At 45.8% G+C, this 26,283-nt stretch overlaps 2 long non-coding RNA genes across 2 annotated transcripts in view; one reads left to right on the forward strand and one right to left on the reverse strand.

Moving 5' to 3' along the window:
• LOC137561717 (uncharacterized) overlaps positions 1-26,283 on the reverse strand; it is a 139,252-nt gene that overhangs the window by 46,195 nt on the left and 66,774 nt on the right. The window lies entirely within an intron of this gene.
• The window catches only part of LOC137561718 (uncharacterized), an 11,780-nt gene continuing 9,337 nt past the window's right edge, over positions 23,841-26,283 (forward strand). The window contains exons 1-2 of the long non-coding RNA XR_011030099.1: positions 23,841-23,921; positions 26,187-26,283. The exon at positions 26,187-26,283 is cut by the window's right edge and continues 21 nt beyond it. This is a non-coding gene — a long non-coding RNA (uncharacterized lncRNA). The remainder of the gene's footprint in view (positions 23,922-26,186) is intronic.

Genomic DNA, 26,283 nt, shown 5'->3' on the forward strand with positions numbered 1-26,283 from the left:
AGGCTCGGGAGGGGGGACCCCGCATGATTTTTGTTTAATATTTCCCACACTCTGAACATTTATAAAAAAATAAATAAATACATTTATATCCATGTTAATATTATCTTTCATTTTACCGCAGTAACTTTGCTACTTTTTTCCTCTAACTTTGATTTTTTCAAAATCTATAAGGTCTTTTTGATTTTTTTCCCTCTTGTTCCCACGTCCCTCAACATACCTTTCAAATTTGGCGTTTCTAGCATGTAAGGGGGCTCTGCTATTAAAGGAATACTATCGATACCCAAGTGTTCTAAAATGACAATGTACAAATAATGTCTAAGTAGCTGTGTAAACATTTTCCTACTTTTCATGTTAAATATCAGAGGCAAAAGCTGTAATTTATTGAGGATAGGATTTAGCTATATTGGGACAAATCAATTGCAGAAGGGGTGTCTGCTTCAATGCACAGCCAGAGTTGCATATCAGAATACAGAAAGCAAATATCAAACATATCAAACTCTGAAAGCAAAAACAATATGAAAAAGCTGTGACAATTAGTTACATTTCCTCTGCTCTCTTCAGACACTTCAGTCAGAAACACAGGACACAGGAGCTGCAACTGTTGGGAGCTCTCCTCTCTGTCACACACAGTTACACAAAGTTAACTGATCAAGTGTGAGGGGAATTTCCCCTCTCCTCATGGCTCAGTCAGCAGTCAGTTTTGGTGTCAGTAAAGCTTGAATGTATTTTGATAACAGTAAACAAAGAAGTTGCTACTAAAATGTATACACCAGTACTTAGCAGCACTTCCCAAACAATTCCTGTGTCAATTGAAAAAAAATATGTGAATCGATAGTATTCCTTTAACTGATAAATTTGTCGGACATTGAAACATTTTCCACACTCAGATTGAGAATTTAAAATCGATTTTCTCAAAAACCATAAGGTCTTTTTTTGTTTTTAAAAATCCTCTTGTACCTACTGCCCTCCTTCGCATACCCCAGTGAAATTGGTGTTTCTAGCATATAAGGGGGCCTTGCTATTAACCGCTAAAGTAGGCAGCCGTTGAAACATTTCCCACACTCAGAACGAGAATTTAAAAATCGATTTTCTCAAAAACGATAAGGTCTTTTTGAAAAAAAAATTCCTCTTGTTCCCATCAGCCTCTAGCACAGATTTCCCAACCCTGTCCTCAAGGCCCACCAACAGTGCCTGTTTTGCAGAAAACCACAAACATTCACAGGTGAGGTAATTAGTGTCTCAGCAGAGCTGATTAACTATCTCTGTGGATGTCCACAAAACATGCACTGTTGCTGGGCCTTGAGGACAGGGTTCGGGAACACTGCGTCTAGCACGTAAGGGGGCCTTGCTATTAACTGCTAAAGTCGGCAGCCAGTGACTTCAACGTAAAAAGGGTGAACACAAATTTTTTTACAAAAAAATTAACGTTAAAGGCGAATGACAAACAGCCCACGTTTGCCAGGAACTGTCCACCGGCAAACTGCTCGGGCCATCTCTATGCTTATACCAGCCAAGCCCAAAACTGACCAGGCAGGCGCATCCTCGAAGCAGTCACGTCATCTACTGTCTATTGTTTACACTTATTCATGCAACTTTTTTGTGCAACCTCCTGCGTGCATGAATCTGCTTATCTGAGATTTTACAGGTACTTTTTATTTTTTAATGCACTTTCGCGTGTTTTTCCCTTTTGTTTTGATATCTGTACGTAAATATATATATATCCTACTAATATAATAAATAGGTAGGTTTGGATGTTTGGATGTTTGTTACTCGATCACGCAAAAACGGCTGAACGGATTTGAATGAAATTTGGCACACACATAGTACATTACCTGGAATAAAGTATAGGATACTTTTTATTCCCATAACCAAAAAGAGACAAATACAAATTTCACTGGAAAATGTAAACTGCAGCCATTCATACACTGTTACACTGGAGGTGTGTTTAGGTTCTAAGGGTAGAATGGTTAATTTGCATATATTTAGCAGTGATGCACTGGGAGACATCTCAAGCTCACTCCAAGCTGAATTATCGCAAATTCTTTCAGTTTTAAGAAAGCAAACTTTTGTTTTTCTTAACATCTTAGTAAGGGGGCTTTTAGAACCATTGTAGTCCCTTACACACTCCAATGAGTTTTGGGTCACCATGAGCTTGCTGGTTAGTCTGTACCTCTCGGTGTTACAAGCCCTACTGCATAAAGCCAAATTAATCCATGCCATGCACTGATGAGGATCAAACAATCCATAACAGTCTGTATGCATGTTGGATTATTATGGCTCTGTACAAATTAACAAACTGACACATCATTGCATTCCAGCGGTTCTGGAGGTGTGTTTAGCTTCTAAGGGTAACAATGGTTAATTTGCATATATTCAGCAGTAATGCACTGGGAGACATCTCAAGCTCACTCCAACCTGAATTATTGCAAATTCTTTCTGTTTTAAGAAAGCAACTTTTGTTTTTCTTACACTGTTAATGGTAGGGTTCTCAAACTTTGCACAGTTGGTCATTGGGTGACTAGGATTATTATTCAGAAAAGTGGTTGGAGCCTATAAAAGCCAATCAAAATTCAACTATTGATTTTCAAGGGGAATATTTACATTTCTGCCATTTTTGCACTATTAATGGCACAAGCCTCAAACCTGGTATAGTTGATCATTGGGTGACTGGGGTTCAATTTCAGAAAAGGGGTGGAGCCACAAACAGCCAATCAGATTTGTTTCATTCCAATGCAAATTATTGTTGCCAAACACCGCAAAGCTCACAAACTTGGTAATTGAGTAATTGATTGTGTGTTAGGGTTAGGAAGTGGGCCAACACCAGCCAAATACATAAGCGGGCAACGCAGGGTCATAAGTGGGTGGAGACAAATACAAATTTTACTGGGAAAATGTAAACAGCAGCCATTCTTACACTGTTAATGGTAGGGTTCTCAAACTTTGCACAGTTGGTTACTGGGGGACTGGGGTTAATATTCAGAAAAGTGGGTGGAGCCTACAAAAACACTCAAAAATTACCTATTGATTTTTCAGAGGAATATTTAATTGCTGCCATTCTTGCACTGTTAATGGCACAAGCCTCAAACCTGGTACAGTTGATCATTGCGTGACTGGGGTTTAAATTTATATAAGGGGGTGGAGCCCCAAACAGCCAATCTGATTTGTTTAATTTTAATGCAGGTTATTGATGCCAAAGACCACAAAGCTCACAAACTTGGTCATTGAGTAATTGAGTAATTGTGTGTTAAAGTTAGGAAAAGTGGGCGCAGCCAACACCAGCCAAATACATAATCGGGTAATGCCGGGTCATCAGTAGGCGGAGACAAATACAAATTTCACTGAGAAAATGTAAACTGCAGCAATTCTTACACTATTAATGGTAGGGTTCTCAAACTTTGCACAGTTGGTCACTGGGTGACTGAGATTAATATTCAGAAAAGTGGGTGGAGCCTACAAAAAGCCAATCAAAATCCACCTATTAATCTTTAAGAGGAATATTTAATTGATGCCATTCTTGCACTGTTAATCACCTGTACCTGGTACAGTTGGCCATTGGGTGATTGGGGTTCAAATTCAGAAAAGGGGTGGAGCCACAGCCAATCAGATTTATTTTATTTCAATGCAAATTATTGATGCCAAAGACCGCAAAGCTCACAAACTTGGTCATTAAGTAATTTTGTGTTAGGGTTAGAAAAAGTGGGCGGAGCCAGCACCAGCCAAATACATACCTGGGCAATGCCGAGTCTGCAGTGGGCGGAGACAAACACAAATTTCACTGGGAAAATGTAAACTGCAGCCATTCTTACACTATTAATTGTAGGGTTCTAAAACTTTGCACAGTTGGTCACTGGGTGACTGGGATTAATATTCAGAAAAGTGGGTGGAGCCTACAAAAACCAATCACAATTCACCTATTGATTTTCAAGGCAACCTTGTATCCTATTTACCTCCTTCTCCGCCTCTCAGATCTCGCACATGTGCGCCGCTTCACTACAGTCCTCAGCAGCGAGATCTGAGAGGCGGTAACAGGATAGGGTGTATCACCCGGCATCAGTGACACCCGGCGTATAAGACAACCCCTGACTATTCTGATGATTTTCAAGGGTTAAAAAGTATGTATGTAATTACCGTATTTTCGACAAAGCTGGTCATTTGGTGCCGAAGCTGGGCACAGCCATAGCACTAGTGTTATGCTGCGCACCCTGCCCAATAGTAGTTCGGGATTTGAGCGGGAACAGCAGGGAGAGCCACCATTAAGCTTACCCTGCGTCCAGCCCACCAGCGGCAGAGACATACGTACGCATTTTTGGACCATAAGACGCACTTTGTTTCCCCCCAAAATTTGGAAGAAATAGTAATTGTGTACTTACGAACGCCACCGATATGAACCGCAGACCTGCCGTGTCCTCTTTGCCCCTCCCCATGCAAATTAATTTGCAGCAGGCGTGTCTCACCTGATCCAAGGGCTTTCAGGGTGATGAGCTGCATTTCCTCTCCTCATTTAGCGGTCACGTGTAATAACTAGAGTTGGGCCGAACCTCCGATTTTAGGTTCGTGAACCGGGTTCGCGAACTTCCGCGGAAGCTTCGGTTCGCGTTAAAGTTCGCGAACCGCAATAGACTTCAATGGGGATGCGAACTTTGAAAAAAAAAATTATGCTGGCCACAAAAGTGATGGAAAAGATGTTTCAAGGGGTCTAACACCTGGAGGGGGGCATGGCGGAGTGGGATACACGCCAAAAGTCCCCGGGAAAAATCTGGATTTGACGCAAAGCAGCGTTTTAAGGGCAGAAATCACATTGAATGCTAAATGACAGGCCTAAAGTGCTTTAAAACATCTTGCATGTGTATACATCAATCAGGTAGTGTAATTAAGGTACTGCTTCACACTGACACACCAAACTCACCGTGTAAAGCACCGCAAACAGCTGTTTGTGTAGTGACGGCCGTGCTGGACTGGTGCGCACCATGGCGGGTTCACTGAACAGCACAGGTATACAGTGGTGGGTTCACTGAACAGAACAGGTATGCAGTGGCGGGTTCACTGAACAGAACAGGTATGCAGTGGCGGGTTCACTGAACAGTACAGGTATACAGTGGCGGGTTCACAGAACAGGTATGCAGTGGCAGGTTCACTGAACAGAACAGGTATGCAGTGGCGGGTTCACTGAACAGGTATACAGTGGCGTGTTCACTGAACAGAACAGGTATACAGTGGCGGGTCCACTGAACAGAACAGGTATGCAGTGGCGGGTTCACTGAACACAACAGGTATGCAGTGGCGGGTTCACTGAACTGTACAGGTATGCAGTGGCGGGTTCACTGAACAGTACAGGTATGCAGTGGCGGGTTCACTGAACAGCACAGGTATGCAGTGGCGGGTTCACAGAACAGGTATGCAGTGGCAGGTTCACTGAACACAACAGGTATGCAGTGGCGGGTTCACTGAACAGGTATACAGTGGCGGGTCCACTGAACAGAACAGGTATGCAGTGGCAGGTTCACTGAACACAACAGGTATGCAGTGGTGGGTTCACAGAACAGGTATGCAGTGGTGGGTTCACTGAACAGGTATGCAGTGGTGGGTTCACAGTACAGGTATGCAGTGGTGTGTTCACAGAACAGGTATGCAGTGTTGGGTTCACTGAACAGGTATGCAGTGGTGGGTTCACAGTACAGGTATGCAGTAGTGGGTTCACAGAACAGGTATGCAGCCAGGAACAAGCTAAGCCTAACTAATCTTTCCCTATGAGAGACAGTCTGCAGCAGCTCGCCCTACTCTCACTAATGCAGGCACACGAGTGACCGTAATGGTCACCGCTGCCTGCCTTATATAAGGGGGGTGGGGCTCCAGGGGCTAGTGTAGCCTAATTGGCTACACTGGGCCTGCTGACTGTGATGTAGAGGGTCAAAGTTGACCCTCCATGTGCATTATGGGGCGAACCGAACTTCCGCAAAGGTTCGCCTGCGGGACGCGAACGCGAACCACGGAAGTTCGCATGGAACCGTTCGCAGGCGAACCGTTCAGCCCAACTCTAGTAATAACACGATCAGGAAAAGACGCCACTAGGGCAAGAGTGAGGCTTTGTAACCCGCTTGACATGAGAACTTTGTTGTCCACTCACCGCAAAACTGACAGTGAACGTCTCCTATTTTATACATAAGAGCTTTTCACACTTGTCAGTCTGCAACAAATCCCCTCCTATCCCATGTGCAGTCCCCTCTTCCATGTGTGTCATGTATGTACAGCAGCCCCCTCTCATTCCATGTGCAGCCCCTTCTTCCATGTGTAACATCCATGTACAGCAGCCCCCCTTCCATTCCATGTGCAGTCCCCTCTTCCATGTGTATCATCCATGTACAGCAGCCCCCTCCCATTCCATGTGCAGCCCCATTTTTTCATGTGTAACATCCATGTACAGCAGATCCATTCCATGTGCAGCCCCCTCTTCCAGGTGTAACATCCATGTACTGCAGCCTCTCCCATTCCATGTGCAGCCCCCTCTTCCATGTGTATCATCCATGTACAGCAGCCCCCTCCCATTCCATGTGCAGCCCCCCTCTTCCATGTGTAACATCCATGTACAGCAGCCCCCTCCCATTCCATGTGCAGCCCCTTCTTCCATGTGTAACATCCATGTACAGCAGCCCCTCTCACTTCATTTGCAGCCCCCTCTTCCACGTGTAGCATTCATGTACAGCAGCCTCTTCCCATTCCATGTGCAGCCACCTCTTCCAGATGTAACATCCATGTACTGCAACCCCTCCCATTCCATGTGCCACCCCCTCTTCCATGTGTATCATCCATGTACAGCAGACCCCTCCCACTCCATGTGCAGCCCCCTCTTCCATGTATAACATCCAGGTGCAGCAGCCCCCTCCCATTCCATGTGCGGCCCCCTCTTCCATGTATAACATCCAGGTACAGCAGCTCACCACCCAATTCCTTATACCGCAGCCCCTTTTTCATGTAAAACTCCCATGAGTGGCAGCTCTGCTCTCCTATGTGTAGTTCCCTTTTGTAACCCCCCCCCCTCCCCCCCTCCAATTTATTTGCTGTCTCTTGATCTCAACAACCACTCTTCCATGTCTAGCCGTCCCCCTTGCTCATCAGCCTCTCAGCACTAAATGTTTGTCCCTTCCAGAGATCTGGCCCTCCAGAGATCTCAGTATAATCAGTGTACAAGGAGAGCTGGCAGTTGGGAGGCAGCGAGGAACTAACAGCCAATTCTGTACACTCAGCAGAAGGCAGGAGGATACTTCAGCCAGAAGAGTCATTGAATCCAACACACCTAAGTACACATTAGTGCGTCTCATCATTTGGATTAATAGGCTATCGTTAATTACCAGATCTCATTAATGAAGTCAGGGCTGGGAGAGGATCTCCTGTGCGTTTCTCATGGCCAAAGCTGCGGTATAAAATGCTCCATCCAGTGCTGTGCATACCGTACAGGAGCGAGGCATGCTGGGACATGTAGGGCCGCAGGGCATGTGGCATATTTGCATTCTGTGTTTGTGTGCATGCATTTGTTATCGATCAGTTTATAGATGGGGGGCGGTTTAAACATTGTTATTTGGGGATTTTCATCAGTTGCTGGCGATCGTAGTGATCACGTGATCAGGAGGAGCCAATCGCAATGGCTCCTGATCACTGAAGGGAAATTTCAGCTGTCATATGAGAGTTTAAACTCCCCTCTCGGGTGCACGCAATGGCATTGGGAACGGAAACGGCGGTTGGTGTAAATCTTACGCCAGATCAGGCTTAGACAGCCACAAGTGCGGTGTAGGATTTATCTACAGCTGTCCGGCAAAGGTTAAAAATGCTAGTGATTTGTAGTGGGTTCCAGGCCTCAAAGTGTACCTGAGATTACTTAATAGACTGTATTTATACTTACCTGGGGTTTCCTCCAGCCCTATGGCTAGTAATAATGTAAGTGCCGTTAATATGATGCCTAAAGCAGGAATTTGGGTGTCCACTAGATATTGTTTTCAACAAATCTCCCAACTGTCCCTCTTTACTCCTCATTTGTCCCTCTTTCAGGACTGAAGTACAGCAATGGCTTAACTACCAGGGATGCGACCCTCTGGGGCCCGTCCGCTGTGTGCGGGGGGAGCACTGCCACCCGCCCGATTCTGGGACCCCCCAGCCAGGTGTTCTGTTCAACTGGTCGCGGCGTCTAAAAGACGCCGCACCAGTTCATTGGAGACTATTTGTGTCTCCAGTACAGGGCTTCGGGCGCCATCTTCCCGTAGACCTGCTCTCTGCCTGTCAGCACGGGAGATTTGCTGCTGGAGGATCGCCGGGGGAGCTGCGCACCAGAGACCGGCCGGGAGAGGAGACTTCTGCCAGGTGAGTGATTTTTTTTTTTTTTTTTACAGGTGCATTTTTTTTCTGGTGACTGCTGCCCACATTACAATATTTTGGTGATTGTTGCCCACATTACGATTATTTTCTGGTGACTGCTGCCCACATTACGATTTTCTGGTGATTGCTGCCCACATTACGATTATTTTCTGGTGACTGCTGCCCACATTACGATTTTCTGGTGACTGCTGCCCACATTACGATTTTCTGGTGACTGCTGCCCACATTACGATTTTCTGGTGACTGCTGCCCACATTACGATTTTCTGGTGACTGCTGCCCACATTACGATTTTCTGGTGTCTGCTGCCCACATTGTGATTTTCAGGTGACTGCTGCCCACATTACGATTTTCTGGTGACTGCTGCCCACATTACGATTTTCTGGTCACTGCTGCCCACATTGCGATTTTCTGGTGACTGCTGCCCACATTAGGATTTTCTGGTGACTGCTGCCCACATTACGATTTTCTGGTGACTGCTGCCCACATTACGATTTTCTGGTGATTGTTGCCCACATTGCGAATTTCTGGTGACTGCTGCCCACATTACGATTTTCTGGTGAACGCTGCCCACATTACGATTTTCTGGTGAACGCTGCCCACATTATGATATATATTTTTCTAATGAAAAATGTGTTTAATCGACACTAAACTTTATTCCCATCCTTTAAATTGATATATTTCTTATTTTCTTATGTTAATATAATGGAAAATGATATGGAGAGAAAGGACCAGTGTGGTTTAAATTAAATTTTTTTTTTCTCATGAAATCTTCATGGTATGCGTGACTAGCGGTGTGCTGGGGGTTAGGCTGGGGGTAGGCAGGGGTGTGGCTTAAGTTCCCCTCTTTTTGCTCTCAAAAAGTTGGGAAGTGTGTTTTCAACATTACAACGTTAAATAAGATAGAAAAAAAACGAGAGCCCAATATGGTGTAGTATGTTAAAGACAACTGGTAAGTGGTTTAGTGAGAGAATTTATACTCACAAACATGGGTTACCATTCAGGCAACCACTCAATAGGCAGGTGAGGAGATTAGACCTGTCCTCACTCAGGATTAAGAAGTCGCTCTCTGTAGTAAAGAAACAAGAAAGGGGGTAGCACTCCCCTCCACCAGGAGTGGACACAGAGTATTTGTATGTAGAACAGAGGCGCCAGCAGGATAAAAGTCAATACAATTTTTAAGAATTGCTTGGAGGAAGTGGTGGGCTTGCCTCCCAAAAGCAGACATGAGATCCTGTCTTCATATAAATCAATACATTTATTATACGGTACCCCAACAACAGTGCAACGCGTTTCGCAGGCCCAGCCCGCTTCATAAGGCAATAAAAGTGGGGACAAAACAGAATTTCGTCAATAGCAGGTGTAGCGCCTCAGTTTACAACGTTAAAGATTTTTAAAATATGTTATAGTTTTGAAACTTGCTTCATTATAGTTTGTGTAATATTATTGCGTTTGCATGTACAAATTTTAAGTTATGAAATATTTTATCATTTGTATGTACAAATGTTAGGGTAAGGGTGTTTGTGCTGGGGAGAGATAGCACTATTGGGTGGGGGGTCGTAGGCTTAGGCACTACCAGGGGATGTTTTACGGTTAGGCACCACCAGGGGGGGTTAAGGTTAAGTACCACCAGGGGTTCCTTAGGCTTAGGCACCACTATGAGGTGGTAGAGTTAGGCACCACCAGGGAAGGTTTTAGGGTTAGGCACCACCAGCAGGGGGTCTTAGGGTTATGGACCACCAGGGGTGGTTAGGGTTAGGCATTGGTATTATTTTAAAAGTTCATCAAGTGCCAAGGAGCATTACCAAAGGCTCAAGAAGTAAAGAAAACGGTGTGCCAAGGTCCTCACCCTGGTACCTAGGGGTCACTTGAAGTAAAAGCACACCAAGGAACGGCACCACACAAAGGGCCTGATTCACAAAGCGGTGCTAACAGTTAGCACGCTGGTGAAAAGCCCTTTATCATGCCTAAACTCAGTTTAGGCATGATAAGTTTAGGGGTGATAAGTTTAGGGGCCTGATTCACAAAGCGGTGATAACTCAGTTATCACGCCTAAAAGACTTTAGGCGTGATAACCTTTGCACTAGCAAAGTTATCACCGCTTTGTGCGCTAACTCGCGCGACGCTACCGCGCGTACGCACGTGCGCGCGCGCTAAGTCCCATAGGGCTTAATGGGCGCTTCGCACGAAGTCCTTCAGATCACGCCTAAACTTACGCGCGAAAACAATATCGATTTCGCGGTAAAATTCACGTTTGCGCGCGAAAACGTTATAGTTAACGTTATCGAATTTTCGCGCGCAATGCGAAAATTCGCGCGAAAACGGCCGTGCTAACAGTTAGCACTCTTTTGTGAATCAAGCCCTAGGTGTGATAAGTTTAGGCATGATAAGTTTAGGCGTGATAAGTTTAAGCGCCAACTGGGTTAGCACCGCAGTGCACAGCTGATCAAAAGTTTTGCGCTAGCAAAGTCTGGTGCACTTCGTATAAAGTTTATTGGCGCAGCTTTGCGTGCAGAACTTTGCGCGCGATCTAAACTTATCTAAACTTATCACGCCTAAACTGGCTTTTCACCAGCGTGGTGCAATGGTTATCACGCCTAAAGTCTCTAACTGGGTTAGCACCGCTTTGTGAATCGAGCCCAAAGTATTTATAGCTCTTCAAAGGTTTATTGATGCAAACATGACAGCAACGGCAGACTGCAGTTTCGGCTTCCTCCTTTCTCAAGTTGCTTGGTAATCATATTATTTTAAAAGGAAAAACATATCCTTCCCAGTTTAGGTTCCCTTTAACCCTCCTGGCGGTATGAAAAATTCCGCCAGGAGGCAGCGCGGCAGTTTTTTGTTTTTTTTCTTTGTTAAATCATGTAGCGAGCCCAGGGCTCGCTACATGATAGCCGCTGCTTAGCGGCATCCCTCCGCTTCGATCAGGAAATCCCGTTCAAAGAACGGGATTTCCTGGAGGGCTTCCCCCGTCGCCATGGCCGCCGACGTCGTGACGTCATTGGGAGTCCCGATCCACCCCTCGGCGCTGCCTGGCACTGATTGGCCAGGCAGCGCACAGGGTCTGGGGGGGCGCGCGCCGCAACGGATAGCGGCGATCGGGCGCGGGGCGGCGGCGATCAGTGTGCTGGCGCAGCTAGCAAAGTGCTAGCTGCGTCCAGCAAAAAAAAAATTAAGAAAATCCGCCGAGCAGGGCCGGAGAAAACGTCCTGCGCGGCTTACCCCGAACTACGTTCGGGGTTACCGCCAGGAAGGTTAAGCCTGTAGTAAACTATTGGTAAGATTTTCTACTGTTTTATTATTGTTACTAACAATTTTCATTTGGCAATATTATTACGATAATATACACCATCCATGCTTTAAAAACAAAGAATATTGGTAGATGTTAACAATATTTTTATTAACAAAATGGATATTAACAATATTTTACAGTCTAATCATGAAAGCTGTTGTTTTTTCTAACACTGCGGTTATAATAGTTATAACAGGGGAGCCCCATGCAGATGAACTGCCAGCCCAGAATAATCAGTCTTGATCATTTCAGGTGAAAGGTATTCCCTGCCTCTTCTGCATTGTGCAATGTTGTAGCTCTACTGGCTTTACGCTTTAGAAAGGAAAAAAAACAAAATCCAGCTCCGTGTCTGGATATTCACTTTGTGTATCTATTCTTAAAATTCTGCCTCTTCCCTGCTACTGCCGCACAATATTTTATTTCCTAGAGACGCCAGAGCTTTCCGTTACGAGTTTGCAATCTAATCGCGTTACCTGTGACAGACGAAAAGGAGTGATTCACCGCAGGTCACGAAGCGCTGACCCCCGGGACGTCAAAACTGCCTCCCGCTGTCATTGATATTCAATACATGCAGACAGACGGCGAGATGCGGCTCCTGCGGACAGCGGCGTAACCAGGAGAGTGACTGTCCGCAGCATCAACAGACACGGGCTGAACATCGGCATGAGACAGGAACCAGGGGCATAACTAGAAATCACTGGGCCAGGGGTGTAACTAGACATCACTGGGCCCCCCTGCAAAACTTTGGATGGGGCCCCCCACGAAACTTTGGATGGGCCCCCCACCCCCCTCGCTTTTTGCACAGGAAAACTGAGGACCAGTGTGTTTTCCCCATGCAGATAAAAACACTTAGACTTAAAGGAAAACGTCAGGCAATCTATGCTACCCCCAGATCTACTTACCCGGGGCTTCCTCCAGCCCCTTGCAGCTGACAAGTCCCTCCTTGCAGCTCTGCTCCTAGTACATATATACACACGCAGCCGTATTATTTTATTACGAGAGCATATGCTATATGGAGTAACAACAATGACATGCTGAACATAAGATATAGTATTTACTGTAATTTTGGCAAAACATTCAGAATGTCACTGATTGATACTGTTATTACGGGATCTTGGAATTCATTGAGACAACAAGCTCCCAATGAAGCAGCAACAGTAAGACATCAATATCCACTCCACTGTGTTGTAAAAGTAATTAGAGGCCATAAGGTCATTAGCCCTGTGCATGATAAGAATCTAGGGGCTCGATTCACAAAGCGGTGCAAAGTGTTAGCACCATGGTGAAAAGGCCCTTATCACGCCTAAAGTCACTTTAGGCATGATAAGAAGAAACTCGCGCGAAGTTGCCGCGCGTACGCGCGTACGCGCGTATGTGCGCGCGCAACACCCGACGCTTCGCGCGAAGCTCCCATTAAGCCCTATGGGACTTTGCGCGCGCTCTTACGCGCGTTCGCGCGAACGCGCTTACGCGCGGTAACTTCGCGCGAAGAGCAGGAAAAATCGGTGATAACTCAGTGGTGAAAAGGTCATCACGCCTAAAGTCTTTTAGGCGTGATAACTGGGTTATCACCGCTTTGTGAATCGAGGCCTAGGAATCCTTTCTGAGTTATTGCTGACAAGGGAAAGTCTACAACTTTTTTTGAAAATGTGACTCTTTTGTTTTTTAGGTTGTACATAGAGACATCAGAATTTAGCTGCAGTGTGAGACAGATGTTTTTTGCGAACCCTGGGGAGCAGGGACAGTGTACAAATTCCAAAGTGTGTATGAGTTCTTATCTGTGTGGTGGACACATGCAGTCAATATAACAATGGTGCGAGAGCAGAATACGTTTTTTCTCTCCATGCCCTTAGCTGTCAATCTCTCAAACTTTCCCCCCTACGGGCCCCCTGTGGCTTCTGCGCCCACCTGCGGAGGCATCCCTTGCAGGGTCTATTGTCACGCCCCTGCACTGGGCCCCCTGCAAAACTTTGGATGTGAAACCCCACCCCCCTCCCCTTGCTTTTCTGCACAAGTAGACTTAGAACCAATGTTATTCAGTTGGCTAGTGCAACTTGAATGTATTTCCCAATGCAGATCAAACAAACAGCAGCGGGGCACTCCATGCATTTTCTCTATCAATTACATTAGCCTCTGTGATAAAACGGGCATGCTCATTCGGATTTCTCGGAATTAATATATCCGAATTTCACACTACAGCTAGTTTACTATCAGTACAGACACAGAGTAACATCTTATACTGTACCTGCTGGGGATAGCAGAGATCAGTACTAGAGATGGCTCGAACTTCAGATTTTGGGTTCGCAAACTGTGAAAGCGAACTTCCGCAAAAGTTCAAGTTCGTGTGAACCGGGCGAACCTTCAAACTTCAATGGGCAGGCCAATTTTTAAACATACAGGGACTATTTCTGGCCACAAAAGTAATGGATATGTTGTTTCAAGAGGTCTAACACCTGGAGATGGGCATGTAGGAGTGGGATACACGCCAAATGTCCCGGGGAAAATTACAGAGTTGGAGCAGTGTAGGGTTACAATCCCTAAAGGGCAGAAATCACATTGCATTCCTAAATTGGAGGCATAAAGTGCGTTAAAGCATCTTGCATGTGTATACATCGATCAGGTAGTGTAATTAGTGTACTGCTTCACACTGACAGACCAAACTCACTGTGTAACGCACCGCCGCAAACAGCCGCAAAGGGTTGTCATTAGTTGACACTCTCAGGACATAAAATGTCAGTCCTCTCGGCAGCAATGTTTGTGTAGTGATGGCTGTGTTCGTGCGCACATTGGCGATAGTGCAGGCGATGATAATAAAAAAATTTTAAAATACGTTTTTTTTTTGATTGATCAAAAAAGTTATTTATAAAATTCTACAATGTTTTTTTTTTTGATATGTTACTTTGATAACTGTGGTAACTCCAGAGCTATAATGCCAACGAGCGCGGACCTGTACGGTGCTATAAAGAACTGGTGCTGTGTACAAACGCCTGTCTCTAATCCAACAAAACTGAGAAGCATCACACAGAAAATGTAGCTGCAGTTAATTTGCAATAGTTCGAAGAGTATAGTAGAACTACAAAGCCCAGCAACTGACTGTGGACTGTATGCAGTGTGTGTAACCCACACACACAGATATCAATTACAGATACAGTAGCAAGCTAAGCACATATAATGATAGGCAGTGTGTTGGCTTGCTTGCAATATACTGTAGATAGAAGAGTATAGTAGAACTACAAAGCCCAGCAACTGACTGTGGCCTGTATGCAGTGTGTTACCCACACAGACCTATCAATAACAGATACAGTAGCAAGCTAAGCACAGCTTATGATAGACAGTGTGCTGGCTTGCTTGCAATATACTGTAGATAGAAGAGTATAGTAGAACTATACAGCCCAGCAACTGACTGTGGCCTGTATGCAGTGTGTTACCCACACAGACCTATCAATAACAGATACAAGACAAGACAAATAACATTTAAATCACGCTTTTCTCCTGGCAGACTCAAAGCGCCAGAGCTGCAGCCACAAGAATGCGCTCTATAGGCAGTAGCAGTGTTAGGGAGACTTGCCTAAGGTCTCCTACTGAATAGGTGCTGACTTACTGAACAGGCAGAGCCAAGATTCGAACCCTGGTCTCCTGTGTCAGAGGCAGAGCCCTTAACCATTACACCATCCAGCCACTGCCACAGTAGCAAGCTAAGCTAAGCACAGCTTATGATAGACAGTGTGCTGGCTTGCTTGCAATATAGATAGAAGCATATAGTAGAACTACACAGCCCAGCAATGACTGTCCACTGTCACACACACACATGCACGCACGTACGCGCACACACACACCAAATAGAACAATATGAGCCCTCAAAAAGGCTTTGATTTGGGGTGCTTTCAGCAATCAGCAACAAATAAAAGCGCCTAGCTAACTGTCCTTGTCCCGGCACCAATGTCTCTCCCTTTCACTCACTACAGCAGCAGCACCAGACTGAGAACGTGGCTGGCGCTGATGTGTTTTTATAGGGGTGCGGGGGTCCTTGAGTGAGTGCAGCCTAATTGGCTGCCATGTGTCTGCTGACTGTGATGTACGAAGTCAAAGCTTAGCCCAATGACGAGGTATAGGGGGCGGATCGAACCGCCCTATCTGTTTGCTACCCGCTGCGAACGCGAACAGCTGATGATCGGGCCATCTCTAATCAGCACACACTGCAGCTAGTTTGCTATCAGTACAGACACAGAGTAACAGCTTATACTGTACACACTGGAGGAAGCAGAGGTCAGCACACACAGCAGCTAGTTTATTATCAGTACAGACTCAGAGTAACAACTTATACTGTACATACTGCAAGCAGCAGAGATCAGCACACACTGCGGCTACCATCAGTACAGGCACAAAGTAGCAGGTTTTATTTTGCTTACTGGAGGTAGGTTGCTATTAGTGTAGACAAAGACTCAGGGGCGTAGCAATAGGGGTTGCAGAGGTTGCGACCGCATCGGGGCCCTTGGACTAGAGGGGCCCCAAATGACCCTCCCTCAACTACAATATTAGCTCTCTATTGGTTGTATGCTCATAATAATCACTTCTATAGATACTTTGATTCGTAGTAATCATTAACAAACTGTTCCCCATCCCCTTCTTGCACCTCTGACACTGTAGTTGCCATTGGCAGGTTTTGGTGCGCCATATCAATTGTTATGTATAGAGTGCTTGGGGGGGCCCAGTGTAAAACTTTCATCAGGGCCCCACAGCTCCTTAGCTACGCCACTGCAAAGACTAACATTTTATACTATACATACTTGTAGTAGAAGAGGTTAGCATAGACTGCAGGTAATTTACTATCAGTACAGGCACCGATTAGCAGCTTATACTGTACATACTGGAGGTAGCAGAGATCACCACACACTGCAGCTAGTTTACTATCAGTACAGGCACAGAGTAACAGCTTATACTGTACATACTGGAGGTAGCAAAGATCAGCACACACTAAAGTGTATTTAGCATACAGACCCTGTGTTTAATGGGCAAATGGATGTGATGCACAGAGCTGTCTCATTTAGCAGATATTAACACACACTGCAGGTACTTCACTACCAGTACAGGGCAAGAGTAATAGCTTATAATATGCATTCTGGGGGGTAGCAGGAATGAGGACACACTTCAGCTAGTTTACTACCACTACAGACAGAGAGTAGCATCTTATACTGTACATACTGGAGGCAGCAGAACTCAACACTGACTGCAGCTAGTTTACTGTCAGTAGTACATCAGAGAGCATCAGCTCATATTGTACATACTGGAGGCAGCAGAGATCAGCACACACTGCAGCTAGTTTACTATCAGTACAGGCACAGAGTAACAGCTTATACTGTACATTCTGGAGATGGCATAGATCAGCACACACTGCAGCTAGTTTACTATCAGTACAGGCACAGAGTAACAGCTTATACTGTACATACTGGAGGCAGCAGGGATCAGCGCACACTGCAGCTAGTTTACTATCAGTACAGGCAAAGAGTAACAGCTTATACTGTACATACTGGAGGTAGCAGAGATCCACACACACTGCAGCTAGTTTACTATCAGTACAGGTACAGAGTAACAACCAATACTGTACATACTGGAGGTAGCAGAGATCAGCACACACTGCAGCTAGTTTACTATCAGTACAGGCACAGAGTAACAGCTTATACTGTACATACTGGGGGTAGCAGAGATCAGCAGCACACACTGCAGCTAGTTTACTATCAGTACAGGCACAGAGTAACAGCTTATACTGTACATTCTGGAGGCAGCAGAGATCAGCACACACTGCAGCTAGTTTACTATCAGTACAGGCACAGAGTAACAGCTTATACTGTACATACTGGAGGTAGCAGAGATCAGCACACACTGCAGCTAGTTTACTATCAGTACAGGCACAGAGTAACAGCTTATACTGTACATACTGGAGGTAGCAGAGATCAGCACACACTGCAGCTAGTTTACTATCAGTACAGGCACAGAGTAACAGCTTATACTGTACATACTGGAGGCAGCAGAGATCAGCACACACTGCAGCTAGTTTTCTATCAGTACAGGCACAGAGTAACAGCTTATACTGTACATACTGGAGGTAGCAGAGATCAGCACACAGTGCAGCTGGAGTACTATCAGTACAGGCACAGAGTAAGAGGGCAGGGCTCTCTCTCCACCCCCCCCCCCCCTTGTGTCTTGGAATTTATTATACATTGTATCATGTTACATTTGTCACTGTAATTACCAATTCTGTATTTTGTTACCAATTCTGTACATTGTATTTTGGTGTGATCCATTGTCTGTCTTATTATGTACCCCATGTTTGTTATGTACTTACATACTTTGTACAGTGCCCGGAACATGTTGTTTCTTTATAAATCATTAAGCCAAACAAAAGTTTGCCTTTTTAAAACAGAAGGTATTTGTGATAATTCAGGTTGGAATTGATGTCTCCCACAATGCATCACTGCTGAATATGCAAATCATCCTTTGTTGTCCCTGTAAGCTAGCCACACCTCCAGAACCGCTGGAATGCAATGATCAGCGTGTAAATATTACAGAGCCACAATAATTCAGCATGCGTACAGACTGTTTCAGATTGGTTGATCCTCATCAGTGCATGGCATGGATTAATGTGGTTCTATGGGGTAGGACCAAATATGGAGTAGAAATCAATAATAATGAGAGATTCACACACACTGCTGCTAGTTTACTATCAGTACAGGGACAGAATAACAGCTTATACTGTACATACTGGAGGTAGCAGAGATCAGCACACACTGTAGCTAGTTTACTATCAGTACAGACACAGAGTAACAGCTTATACTGTACATACTGGAGGCAGCAGGGATCCGCACACACTGCAGCTAGTTTACTATCAGTGCAGGTACAGAGTAACAGCTTATACTGTACATGCTGTGGGTAGCAGAGGTCAGTACACCCTGCAGCTGGTTTACCATCAGTACAGGCACAGAGTAACAGCTTATACTGGAGGCAGCAGAGATCAGCACACACTGCAGCTAGTTTACTATCAGTACAGGCACAGAGTAACAGCTTATACTGTACATGCTGTGGGTAGCAGAGGTCAGTACACACTGCAGCTAGTTTCCTATCAGTGCAGGTACAGAGTAACAGCTTATACTGTACATACTGGAGGGAGCAGAGATCAGCACATACTGCAGCTAGTTTACCATCAGCACATACTGCAGCTAGTTTACTGTCAGTAAAGGGACAGAGTAACAGCTTATACCGTGCATACTTTAAGCAGAGATCAGCTCACACTGTAGCTTATTTGGCATACAAGCCCTGTGTCTAATTTGCACACAGATGTGATGCGCAGAGATGTCTCATTTAGTCAAGATCCGCACACGCTGCAGCTAGTTCTCTATCAGTACAGGCACAGAATAGCAGTTTATACAAGACATACGGGACATAGCAGAGATCAACACACACTGCAGTCAACTTACTATCAGTACAGACATAGAGGAATAGCTAATAGTATACATTCTGGGGGTAGCAGGAATGAGCACACACTGCAGCTTTACCATTAGTATTGGTACAGAGAAAAAACTTGTGCTGTACATACTGGAGGTAGCAGGGATCAGCACACACTGTAGCTAATTTACTATCAGTACAGGCACAAACTCCTGTACATATTGGCAGTTCCAGAGATCAGCACACACTGCAGCTAGTTTACTATCAATAGAGGCACAGAGTAACAGCTTATACTGTACATACAGGAGGTAGCAGAGATCAGCACACACTGCAACTAGTTTACTATCAATAGAGGCACAGAGTAACAGCTTATACTGTACATACAGGAGGTAGCAGAGATCAGCACACACTGCAGCTAGTTTACTATCAGTACAGGCACAAACTACTGTACATATTGGCGGTTCCAGAGATCAGCACACACTGCAGCTAGTTTACTATCAATAGAGGCACAGAGTAACAGCTTATACTGTACATACAGGAGGTAGCAGAGATCAGCACACACTGCAGCTAGTTTACTATCAATAGAGGCACAGAGTAACAGCTTATACTGTACATACTGGCGGTTGCAGAGATCAGCACACACTGCAGCTAGTTTACTATCAGTACAGGCACAGAGTAACAGCTTATACTGTACATACAGGAGGTAGCAGAGATCAGCACACACTGCAATTATTTTACTTTTGGTAAATCTATTAAAAACGAAGCCATTCTGACATCATCTACCTAGCACTTGGTATCTTAAAAAGGAAATAACAATAAATGTCTGCATGGGTTTTCTCCTGGCACATTGGTTTCCTCCCACATCCCAAAAGCATACAGATAAGTTAAAAGACAACTTTAGTGAGATACGGAGGCTGTCATATTTATTTCCTTTTAAACAATACCAGTTGCCTGGCAGCCTTGCTGATCTCTTTGGCTGCAGTGGTGTCTGAATCACACCAGAAAGAAGCATGCAGCTAATTTTGTCAGATCTGACAATAATGTGTCAGAAACCCCTGATCTGCTGCATGCTTGTTCAGGGTCTGCGGCTAAACGTATTACAGGCAGAGGATCAGCAGGATAGCCAGGCAACTGGTATTGCTTATAAGGAAATAAATATGGCAGCCTCCGTATACCTCCCACTTCAGTTGTCCTGTAAATTGGTTTTTCCCTAAAAAGTGGCTCAACAATATGATGGACATATGACTATGGTAGGGATTAGATTGTGAGCTCCTCTGAGGGACAGTATACTCTGTACAGCGATGCGGAACATGTTATCACTATATAAATACTAAATATTGATAATAATAATAATGCAAGAATTTAGCATTACTGATCAGGGCTCCCTATTGGGCACCTTAGCACTTTAAATATACTCTCCCCTGAAAAGAATAATCATTCATGAATGATTCTGAGATCTTTAGCTTATGTAAACCAACGTGTACTTTACACTCAGAGGCAAGGGCGTAGGGCCCGTGGTCGCAGCGGTCGCCTTGGCGACCGGGCCCGGCTCCCGATGAGGCGGGGGAGGGGCCCGGGGGGCCCATCTCCGTTTGGAGGGCCATGCGCCCGTTCGCGCTGGTAGGAGGGAGCCGCAGCCGCGGGGAGGGCAGCCCGACCTCTTCCTCCCTTCCTCTCCCCGGGGCCCCCCCTCAGATGCAGAGTAAGCGGCTAATGGAAGCGCTATAGGCAGAACTCACCTCCCTGCGTTCCACTCGCCGCTGATCTCCTCTCTGGCTGGCTCTGCATAGATGTTGTTACACACGCAGCTTCCGGCTAAACAGGAAGCTGCGTGTGTAAGCATCTATGCAGAGCCAGCCAGAGAGGAGATCAGCGGCGATTGGAACCAGGGACGGAGGTGAGTTCTGCCTATAGCGCTTCCGTTAGCCGCTTACTCTGCATCTGAGGGGGGGGGGGGGGCGGGGAGAGGAAGGGAGGGAGAGGTCGGGCTGCCCTCCCCGCGGCTGCGCCCCCCCCCTCCATTATGGGGACGGGCAGCTACCTAATCTATCCTGGGGGGCAGCTACCTAATCTATCCTGGGGGGCACCTACCTAATCTAACCTATACTGGGGGGCAGCTACCTAATCTATCCTGGGGGCAGCTACCTAATCTATCCTGGGGGGGCAGCTACCTAATCTAACCTAATCCTGGGGGGCAGCTACCTAATCTATCCTGGGGAAGCTACCTAATCTATCCTGGGGGGCAGCTACCTCATCTAACCTATACTGGGGGGCACCTACCTAATCTATCCTGGGGGCAGCTACCTAATCTATCCTGGGGGGCAGCTACCTAATCTAACCTAATCCTGGGGGGCAGCTACCTAATCTATCCTGGGGGCAGCTACCTAATCTAACCTAATCCTGGGGGGCAGCTACCTAATCTATCCTGGGGGCAGCTACCTAATCTAACCTAATCCTGGGAGGCACCTACCTAATCTATCCTGGGGGCAGCTACCTAATCTATCCTGGGGGGCAGCTACCTAATCTAACCTAATCCTGGGGGGCAGCTACCTAATCTATCCTGGGGGGCAGCTACCTAATCTAACCTAATCCTGGGGGGCAGCTACCTAATCTATCCTGGGGGGCACCTACCTATTCTAACCTAATCCTGGGGGGCAGCTATCTAATCTATCCTGGGGGGCAGCTACCTAATCTATCCTGGGGGGAAGCTACCTAATCTATCCTGGGGGGCAGCTACCTCATCTAACCTATACTGGGGGGCACCTACCTAATCTATCCTGGGGGCAGCTACCTAATCTATCCTGGGGGGCAGCTACCTAATCTAACCTATACTGGGGGGCAGCTACCTAATCTAACCTATACTAGGGGGCACCGACCTAATCTAATTTATACTGGGGGCACCTACCTATCTAACCTATACTGGGGGCACTTACTTATCTAACCTGTATTGGGGGCACCTAGCTAGCCTATACAGGTGGCAACTAAACTGGCTACCTATATTGGAGGCACCTACCTAACTAACCTATACTGGGGGCACCTACCTATCTAACCTACGCTGGGGGCAACTATTCTGGCTACCTATATTAGAGGCACCCACCTAGCTAACCTGTACTGGGGGCACCTATCTATCTAACTTATACCGGCGGCGCCTGCCTATCTCACCTATACCGGGGGCAACTATACTGGCTTACCTATGCCTGACTACCTATACTGGGGGTACCTATAGCTGGCTATAGGGATTTTGATATGTGTGTGCATCCGACGGGTGCTGTCGGGGGAGGGGGGGCTGTTGTTGCCGGGGGGGGCCCACATCCAGATTCCGCATCGGGGCCCAGAGGTTTGTAGCTACGCCACTGCTCAGAGGACGATATATGAAGTCGGGGGTTGGCATTTGCATGCATCAGAATGTTCCAGAATGTCTATGGAGGGAACTTCGAGTCACTGTGAGGTTGTGCAGATCTCACGGGAAATGCCCAGATCTGTAAACACAATGTATATTTTTATGGAATTCCCTTTCCATTGGATTTCTGAAGTTGTCAGGAGCTACCCCCGCTTTCCTTACATAGAACCATTAATGGATTCATGGGGAAAGCACAGAAATGAAAGCGATTGTCACAAACCCTTTTTTTATTAATCTCGTGGGTAAGTGTGTTTTCACTTGTTTCCATGGGAACCAACAACAACACCGAGGTCTGTATTTCACCGTCATGAGATCTGTCTGGATGATGCTGAAGGTATCCATAGCAATAGAGGGACCTAATTGGGATCATTCAGGCAATGTGAAGGCTGAGAGATAATATGGGGGTCAGTGTACCTAAAAGTGGGTGTGGCCACACATGGCAGGCGTCATAGCAGCTCCCTAGCTCTGACCTGTCACCCTGGTTACCCAATGGCTTTTCAGGTGGAAGACGCGTGAAGAGGGGATTCAGTCTGGAATTGTTTCTTAAAGAGGAACTCCAGTGAAAATAATGTAATAAAAAAGTGCTTCATTTTTACAATATTTATGTATAAATGATTGAGTCAGTGTTTGCGCATTGTAAAATCTTTCCCTTCCCTGATTTAAATTCTGACATTTACCACATGATGACATTTTTACTGCTGGCAGGTGATGTCAGTGAAAGGAGATGCGGCTTGCATTTTTTGGCAGCTGGAAACTGCTGTAAACAGCTGTTATTTCCCACAATGCAACGAGGTTCACAGACAGCAAACTGTCAGAACCAGGGTCCTTGACATCACACTGTGGGAGGGGTTTTACCACAATATTAGCCATACAGCCCCCTGATGATCTGTTTGAGAAAAGGTAAATATTTCTCATGGGAAAGGGGATATCCGCTACTGACTGGGATGAAGTTCAATTATTGGTTACGTTTTTTCTTTAATACGCATTTAGTAGAAAATTATTTTAAATTAGTTATGCATAAATATAAGGTAAAGTCAGCTGCTCCTTCGGAAGGAAAGCAATGACAAGCTTGGACAGTGTAATAAAAAGCAACAATGTCACCTTGTCAATAAAGCTTGGTATAGTCAAAGCCATGGTGTTTCCAGTAGTGATTGTGGTTGTGATAGTTGTGAATGCCAGACAGCATCAACAGAATTACCTAAACTGCAGTACAGTAAAGCAACCACAAGATGTCACTTTAAAATATGAAGTGCTGTAATGATCTCTATGGGATTGTGATTTCCTGTATTCTCTCTGTGTAGCTTTCTGTTTTAATTAATCTGCATTTCCTGATAGTTGTGTATGACATTTATATAACAGTATCTAGCTTGAAATGGGGCCAATTAAAAATGTTCAGCTACTGCATCTTATTTCATCCAATTCGAAGGTGAAAAAAATTACAGAAAATTAATTTTAAATTTGCAACAACTCAAAATTAAGAACACCTTGCTGACTATCTCTTTAAAGGTGACCTGAACTCAGAACTTCCTCTCTGCTCTAAAAGATAAGCAACAGCATAATAACCTTTAACCACTTGCCGACCACACACTCGTACCGTGCGGCGGCAAAGTGGTAGCTGGAGGACCAGCGACGCACATCTGCGTCGCCAGGTGCCTCCCTAATTAATCAGGAAAGGCCACTCGCGCGAGCGGCCGTTTCCTGTTAGATCACGGAGCGGGTCTCCGTGAATAGCCTGCAGGCTGCTGATCGCGGCTCGCAGACTAAATGTAAATGCAGGAGACATTTGTCTCCTTTGTTTACATAGAACGGCGCTGCTGCGCAGCAGCGCCGTAAGGCAGATTGGTGATCCCCGGCCAATCAGCGGCCGGGGATCGCCGCCATGTGACAGAGGACATCCTGTCACAGGCTGCACAGGACGGATAGCGTCCTGTGCAGCCCTGATCACCAGGGGTGAGAGGGAGGAGAGGGAGGGGGGGGAATTTCGCCGCGGAGGGAGGCTTTGAGGTGCCCCCCCCCCCCCCCCGCAAACCTAAGGCAGGCAGGAGCGATCAGACCCCCCCCTGCACATCATCCCCATAGGGGGGAAAAAAGGGGCAATCTGATCACTCTGCATGTAACATGATTTGTGCTGAAGGCTGCAGAGCCCACCCAGCACAGATCACAAAAAACAGCGCTGGTCCTTAAGGGGGGTAAAGGCTGGGTCATCAAGTGGTTAAAGGATACCAGAGCTGAATTACCTAGAGAAATGCTCCTCCCGTTCTCCTTCCTTTCTGCCCCTGCATCCTACCTAAATGCCCCTCCGGCAGCCTCTTCTGGGTCGCTGGAGTCGCATCCTACACCGCACGCCCGTGGCCGGGAGCGTTCTGTGTGTACGTATGATGTCTTTACATCATGCACATGGCGATATACGCATGCACAGTGCACTCCCAGCCACGGGCGTGCGATGTAGGACGCACGCAGCCCGTACAGCGCCTGCGCAGTAGTGCCCGACTTCAGCAACCCGGAAAATGTTCCCGGGGGGCTTTTAGGTAAGATACGAGGGGCGGAGAGGAGATTTATTTGGCTCTGGTATCCTTTAAAGAAAAACATTTCTTTGTTCCAGCTGATACAAATCATGTAATAAATCTGCAGTACGTCTGCTTCCTGCTTTCATGGAAGCAGACATATTGGCAACATCCTGTTTTTACAAATTAGTTGCTCTGCTGAGGCAGCCAGCTGACACAGCTGAGAGATCAAATTACAGTTGAGATTAGACACAAGTGAGGGGGAATTAGACAGGATAAACTCTCTAAATACATACAGGGTGCAGTTCTCTATTTTTCCTTCTGTGCTGTGCAAGATTTCAGTTCAGGTCCACTTTAAATATTTTATTCCACTGCAATAGCATAAACATAAACAAAAATGTTTGTATGGTCTCTTCGGCTGCATTCACAGTGGCTTTTGTAATGCAAACGCAATGCAACAGAACGGGACAACCGCACCCCATGTTATACTAACGTTGCACCGGGTACAGTGAAGCATACAGTCAATGAAAAGTATTCTTCACCCGTACAATAAACAGGAACTGTAACTAAGGATTGAACTTTATCCAAATCAGTAGCTGATACCCCCTTTCCCATGAGAAATCTTGTCCTTTTCCTGAATAGTTTATCAGAGGCGTCTGTATGGCTGATATTGTGGTGAAACCCCTCCCAACGTGTGATATCATGACCATGGTCCTGACAGTTTGGTGTCTGAGAACCTCATTGCATTGTGGGAAAGAACGACTTTTTCCAGCTGCCAAGCAAGCAGTATCTCTGTCTGTGCATAGAACTCTCAGTAACGAACATTCCATGCTGATCACCTGGCAGAATAAGCTGTCGCCAACTGTGATACATTTCAGTGAAAAGTTTTTCCAATGGGTAAACACTCACTAAATTATCTATAAACGAATATTGTAAAAAAAAGATGCAATTTTATTAATTATGTGTTTTTCACTATAGTTCCTCTTCAATATAGACGTTTAGCGGTAATGTACTGCATGTAGCTTGTTACTATACCATAACCGTTTTAGCGCAACGCACCTGCAGCTCTGTAAACGTACCGCACTGCAACATTCCGTTGTGAACGTGGCACAAATTTAAATAATATTTTATTGTTGTTTGTTTATTTACATTCTTTTTTCATCCAAACTAATGTACTGAATTTGCAGATGGGTTTACTGTACAGCAATATCAGCCCCAGAGGACTGTGGGAACATTTTATTTTTTACACAAGACACTTGAGAGATGAAACCCGGGTCGGCCCTG

The sequence above is a fragment of the Hyperolius riggenbachi genome, chromosome 3, assembly GCF_040937935.1.
Source record: "Hyperolius riggenbachi isolate aHypRig1 chromosome 3, aHypRig1.pri, whole genome shotgun sequence".
In the NCBI taxonomy this organism is placed as follows: domain Eukaryota; kingdom Metazoa; phylum Chordata; class Amphibia; order Anura; family Hyperoliidae; genus Hyperolius; species Hyperolius riggenbachi.